The sequence below is a fragment of the Bufo gargarizans genome, chromosome 8, assembly GCF_014858855.1.
Source record: "Bufo gargarizans isolate SCDJY-AF-19 chromosome 8, ASM1485885v1, whole genome shotgun sequence".
Classification (NCBI taxonomy): domain Eukaryota; kingdom Metazoa; phylum Chordata; class Amphibia; order Anura; family Bufonidae; genus Bufo; species Bufo gargarizans.
The window spans coordinates 182,366,164-182,373,213 of record NC_058087.1 but is presented as its reverse complement, the minus strand read 5'-3'; the positions used below and the strand labels follow the sequence as shown (position 1 = coordinate 182,373,213).

The 7,050-nt window shown below is 46.2% G+C and overlaps 1 non-coding gene across 1 annotated transcript; it reads right to left on the bottom strand.

Moving 5' to 3' along the window:
• Positions 1-3,854: 3,854 nt before the first annotated feature.
• Positions 3,855-3,927, bottom strand: TRNAV-UAC. The gene has a single exon. It is a non-coding gene; the product is annotated as a tRNA-Val (tRNA).
• Between the last annotated feature and the right edge of the window lie 3,123 nt (positions 3,928-7,050).

Here is a 7,050-nt window from a genome sequence, read left to right as displayed (position 1 = left end):
TAGCGACTAATCTCAACCGTTTTATTTTTTATTTTTAATCTAGTTCATAGATTTCAAAGGTTGACAAAGAAGCAGTAAAAAATGGACCGGCTGTCATTGACAGCCGCTCTATTCTAAGCAGTTCTGTAACTTAGGACAGCCATGGCAATAGAGTTGGTAGTAATTTAGCAACTTGTACTAGATTAGTCAGCCGGCGAATGATATGCCCTAGAACAGGTCAAAAATGACTTCCTAGTCAATACCCGTCCAGTTTTTTCACTTGTCTGAACATACACGTAATCTGCCTGGAGGTTTTCACTCCATAAATAACGTGTAATCTGCAGGAACAAAGGGCAGAGATCCGAGCTTGGATTGCAATCACAGACAGCTAAATATCTGTGTGTGTTTCCCACAGTAGAGTTCCACTAAACACTTATGGGGGCTCTGGGACCCTGACTTCCTCTGCTAACATGCAGCATTCCCGCTCAGTCTAGTCATAATTTATTTTTTTGCTTTCACTCTTTTCCTAATGAGAAAATCAGAATTCAGGGACGAGTCTCGCTCGGCCTCCGGTCTGTAAGATCGTTTTTTGTTTTGTTTTTTAAATCTAAGGCCCCCACCAGCATTCTCCCATATTATATTTACATTACAAGGTGGGATATGATTATTCATGGTATGTTGTCAAAGGCTTTATAGTGGAGATGTCAATAATTTACTGGTGATCATTACTAGTCTGTTAAATTTCACCAATGACGGGAAGATATCTCACCATACTTGGGTATCTCTGGATACTAGCCATTAGATACATTTCTCATGGGTCTACCACCACCATTAGTGATTTCCATTGAACAGTCCATGGGCTTCCCTACTATCTGGGCTAATATAAGGATCCTTGAGTCTCAATTTTGAGGCTACTTGACAGGAGATTTTTTTTTTTTTTTTCAGGCTAAAAAGTCCTATTGACGATATAGTGCCTCTTAAAGGGGGCTTCCAGGGCTTTAATATTGATGGCCCACTAAGTGGGCCATGGTACATTGTCAAAGGCTTCATACTGGAGATGTTGATAATTTACTGGTGATTGTTACTGCTCTGTTAAATTTCACATATGATGGGCAGACATCTCACCATACTCTGTGTATCTCTGCCCATCTAGCCCCTTGGTTTTTCATGGGTCTACCAGCACCAGAAGTATTGGACATGGAGAGTTTACCATTGAATAGACCATGGGTTTCTCTACATTATGACCAATATAAGGAGTCTTGATTTTGAGGATACTTGGCAGAGGTTTTTCTGACTGAAAAGTCCTATTGAAAATACAATGCTTGCACTTTCGGTGCATGAAGGTCTTATAAAAGTAAGTACTGGAGTACCAAATTAAGATTTTGCAAGTTTTTGGAAGAACTTTGGTGGAACACATTCAACTTTGCTAGTCATTGGAAGCCTTCGATGTCTCATTTGCTGCACCATGTATGGTTTCTAAAGTTGTTTATGCTTGTTCATATATCTTACCAAATCCCATAATCATCATTATAGTCATCTTAGTGAAGACCTCTACCAATGGCAAAGTCCTTGGTGGGAGGTATCCAACATTTCTGGTCATCAAAAGACTCTATGACCATTTTTGCCTGACCCACCCCAATTGATGGACAACATATGGTCTCTAAAGTTGTTCATATATGGTGAGATTTCTTACCAAATCCCATAATCACCCACATTGTCATCTCCTTACTGAAGACTTCTACTGAAGACCATGCCAGCACATTAGATATAAGTCCAATTCCTCCTTCTTGGTAATAGGAAGCTCTTCCAATCATCAGAAGATCTTGGTAGCTCCTCATACATAGTCTGTCTTGAACCGTGCCTATGTTTCATCTAAGACGCCATATGGATTACAACCTCTGTGGGTCATTGTCAACATAGGGACCATATCATGGGAATCGGGAGCAGTCTTTGAGCCGGAAGGATATTTACTATCTCCCCCCTGACACACACTACTTGTAATAAGTTTTATGATGCAATATGCAATAATAGCGAGCATTGGGCATTCATGTGCTGCGCTGAACAAACATTATCCAGATGTTTTGTCACATTCCTGCGGGAACGGTTCATACCTGCAAGGACTCTGCATTTCTGCTCCACGCCTGACAGCTAATGAAGGGAGACAGGGGTGATGCAGGCAGGCCTAGCACCGCGACATAACCACGCTTTTGGGGGATGATATTTAGTATCATTTTGAAGGGCGCTTAATAATGGCGCTGGCGACCGGCCAGTTGTGTAAATCCTAGACAACTCCCATTACGAGTGACGGCTGACGGTGGGAGATGAAATGTCTGCTCTCTCACGATACATATAAACCCAAATCATAAAGACATCGGGCAACGGTTATGAAATCTGTCACCTATGGAGATATATGAAACCGGAATTCCTATGAACAGTTGACCCCCATTTTTCCACTAAAATTTCAGAGCTCCTATAATGGTCTGTAGATGGTTTCCAGGGACCTCTTTTCATTCAAGATCTTAGTGGTTGACATGTAAAGGAAAGTCAAAAACATCCAAAAATGTTGCAACAGTCTCACCCTACAAGGGTTCCTCTAGCCAGGACATTCATCTATTACCTACAGAGAGCGTCTCTTGCTCTGGAGGAATCGGCATGTCCAAGAATTACTTAGACTGCCCATTAATTTCCACAGGTTCTGTGTAATGCTTCATTTCCCCTCTGGTGGCGCTGTAGGAAAACTGAACGGCTTGCTGCTGGATTTCCAAGAGTCTGCTTTTGATCTCCTGGGTCTCAGTAGCAGAAGACCTTGTGATCGGATTATCAGTGAGGGTGGGGCTACCAAAAAACAAATTGTCCAAAGTGGGAGTCTTTCTGAAGGACATTGGCATGTAGGGCTAGCTTAGTTGTATATAATAATACCTTTCACATAGCGATCTGTTCATTCTGGAGAAAAGTACTTTTTTAATCTGTATGCAAATGAGCAGTGAAGTGCACCGAGGGCAGGCCCAAGCCACCCTGTGCAGCCTTGCTCCTCCTGCTTCCTTAATTGAGAGGGTCAGGTTCCTGCATAGTCATCTTGATGGGACGGAGAGGGAGGGGCTTGCAGAGGAAGTAAGAGGAACAAGGTTGCACAGAGTGGTTTGGACCCGCCCTCAGTGCACTTCACTGCTCATTTGCATAGAGCTTAAAAGTACTTTTTCTCCAGAATAAGGGCTCATTCACATGACCTTGGTTTGGTTCCGCGGCTCGGGTGCGGACCCATTCACTTCAATGGGGCCGCAAAAAATGCGGACAGCACTCCATGTGCTGTCCGCATCTCTTGCGTGGCCCCGCAAAAATTATAAAGCATGTCCTATTCTTGTCCATTTGGCGGACAAGAATAGGCATTTCTATAATGGGCCATCGGTTTCGTTCTGCAAATTGTCGAAGGCACGCGGGCGGCATCCGTGCTTTGTGAATCCGTAATTTGCGGACCGCAAAACACGGCACAGTCGTGTCAAGGAGACCTTAAGCAAGGCTAGCCCTACTAGTCAGTGTACCTTTAAAACATGCTAGACAAGGGCTGTTCCTTCTTTTCCTCTACATCTAAATTTACATTCAGCTGACTGGCGTTGAGCTGCAGTACCAAATGCAGCCAGGAGTGGCGCTGTTGCTCAGAAACAAAAATGGCAGACCCTCTTTTCGAATCTCATCCGACCCTTAAATGTGATGCCTGATGCCTGTTATAGCATGAGGAGAAAGGCCAGTTGTATTTACTAGGGGAAGCTTGTTCACACCTTCGCTAGTCGAGCAGGTTTTACGTTATTAGCCAAAACACAAGCAAATAAAGTAAAAAATTATGTAAAATAAAATAAAAAACAAAACAAAAAGTATCATGGTTTCACTGGGGATCGAACCCAGGACCTTCTGCGTGTAAAGCAGACGTGATAACCACTACACTATGAAACCTGACGGGTAAGCAGCACTTGTTTACACAATCACCAATTAACCCTTTGTACTTTGTACTCTTAGATAAACTAGTGAAGGAAAAAAAAAAAAAAATCAGTTTATTTTATGTAAGAGCTCTGGCGGCGGATTATCAAGTGATCTAGATTATTGGACTGAGATTAAAATGAAGAGAAATTTTATAAATAATAAGTTTTGACCCATATAAGAGGTGCAAATGCAGCAGTCACACCCGGGTCTGGGGTCTTGGGGGGGGTCATAAAATCATAAAAGGGTGGCCCCGCACGCTTTGGGTGTTTCCAGGGCAGGACTTAGCAACTTCAAAGTTGGTAAGTATGTAAGATGCAATACCAAAAACGGCCTATGAAACAGAGTGGTGCTGTTTTGGGGAAAAACACCATTTCTAATGTCGCACAACCATTTATATTATATGTGTCTGATTGGTGGTGATCGACCATTGGGTAGGCCAAGAGAAGCAGGGTTTTGGCTTTACAGGTAAAAATGGCGCCCCCTAGAGTCCTGCTGGAATTGCCCCATTCACTGGAGTTTCAGTCTTCCCGATAAGACATAACGCGGGTTGTAGCATCATCGCTGCTCGGTGGCGGGGCCTCTGCGCTGTACCTGCTCTGCGGCGTCTGCTGCACGGTCCACGTATGAAGCTAAGCTCGTACAATAACCTGAGTTGATCTTACGGCTCCCTGGTGAGCGGCCCGCGGCCGTCTGCAGGCAGAACCTCTCACAACAGATGTTGCTGTGATGCTGATGGATGGATAATGTCTCCCTGCAGGGACTGATACATGATCGCCGCTCCTCGCTTTATGCGTTTAGCAGGACGCGGCCGCTCACTGGAATATTGTCATCTATTTCCTCTTAATATCTCATTTGGACCCAGGAGTCCTGGGGGGAGAGATGTGGCGTTGTATATTAAGGCGTAAGTGGGGTGCATTGTGGTTCAGGGGTACACAGGGAACGTTGTGGTTCAGGGGTACACAGGGAATGTTGTAATTCAGGGGTACACTGGAAACATTATGGTTCAGGGGTACACTGGGAATGTTGTGGTTCAGGGGTACACTGGGAATGTTGTGGTTCAGGGGTTCACTGGGAACTTTTTGGTTCAGGGGTACACTGGGAACGTTGTGGTTCAGGGGTACACTGGGAACGTTGTGGTTCAGGGGTACACTGTGAATGTTGTGGTTCAGGGGTACACTGGAAACATTGTGGTTCAGGGGTACACCGGGAACATTGTGGTTCAGGGGTACACTGGGAACGTTGTGGTTCAGGGGTACACTGGGAATGTTGTGGTTCAGGGTTACACTGGAAAAATTGTGGTTCAGGGGTACACAGGGAACGTTGTGGTTCAGGGGCACACTGAGAACGTTGTGGTTCAGGGGTACACTGGGAACGTTGAGGTTCAGGGGTACACTGGGAACGTTGTGGTTCAGGGGTACACAGGGAATGTTGTAATTCAGGGGTACACTGGAAACATTATAGTTCAGGGTTACACTGGGAACGTTGTGGTTCAGGGGTACACTGGAAACATTGTGGTTCAGGGGTACACAGGGAACGTTGTGGTTCAGGGGTACACTGGGAATGTTGTGGTTCAGGGGTACACTGGGAACATTGTGGTTCAGGAGTACACTGGGAACGTTGTGGTTCAGGGGTACACAGGGAACGTTGTGGTTCAGGGGTACACAGATAACGTTGTGGTTCAGGGTTACACTGGGAACATTGTGGTTCAGGGGTACACTGGAAACATTGTGGTTCAGGGGTACACTGGAAACATTGTGGTTCAGGGGTACACTGGGAATGTTGTGGTTCAGGGGTACACTGGGAACATTGTGGTTCAGGAGTACACTGGGAACGTTGTGGTTCAGGGGTACACAGGTAACGTTGTGGTTCAGGGGTACACAGGGAACGTTGTGGTTCAGGGGTACACAGAGAACATTGTGGTTCAGGGGTACACTGGGAACGTTGTGGTTCAGGGGTACACAAGCAATACTATGGTTTGGGGGTACACAGGGAACATTGTGGTTCAGAGCTACACTGGGAACATTGTGGTACAGGGGTACACCAGGAATTATATGGTTTGGGGGTACAAAGGGAACATTGAAGTTCAGGGGTACACTGGTAACATAAAGGTTCAGGGGTACACAGGGAATGTTGTGCTTCGGGGTACACTGGGAACGTTGTGGTTCAGGGATACACAAAGTACGTTGTGGTTCAGGAGTACACTGGGAACGTTGTGGTTCAGGGATACACAGAGAACATTGTGGTTCAGGGGTACACTGGGAACGTTGTGGTTCAGGGGTACACAAGGAACACTATGGTTTGGGGGTACACAGGGAAAGTTGTGGCTCAGGGGTACACAGGCAATACCGTGTTTAAGGGGAAATTTTTTTAAAGGGGTTGTGCCAAGTTAGAGGATAGGGGATAGCTACCTGATCGCTGGGCGTCAGCTATCTCCAGCACTCCCACAGAGAATGAGTGGAGCGGCAGTGGGCATGCATGATCTGTGCTCTATCTGAATGAGGGAACGGGACCCCCATTCTCATGGTCCTAGCCGTCCGACCCCCAGCGATGAGCTACTTATCTCCTATCCTGTGGATAGAGGATAATTTATAAACTTGGCACAACCCCTTTAACCGCTTGCCGCCACGCTAACGCCGAAAGGCGTCATCGCGGCGGCTCTCCCAGGTCACACTAACGCCAATAGGCGTCATCTCGCGAGACGCGAGATTTCCAGTGAACGCGCGCACACAGGAACGGAAGGTAAGCGAGTGGATCTCCAGCATGCCAGCGGCGATCGTTCGCTGGCAGGCTGGAGATCCGAATTTTTTAACCCCTAACAGGTATATTAGACGCTGTTTTCATAACAGCGTCTAATATACCTCCTACCTGGTCCTCTGGTGGTCCCTTTTGTTAGGATCGACCACCAGAGGACTCAGGTAGGTCAGTACAGTCGCACCAAACACCACACTACACTACACCCCCCCCCCCGTCACTTATTAACCCCTTATAAACCCCTGATCACCCATGATCACCCCATATAAACTCCCTGATCACCCCCCTGTCATTGATCACCGCCCTGTCAGGCTCCGTTCAGACGTCCGTATGATTTTTACGGAT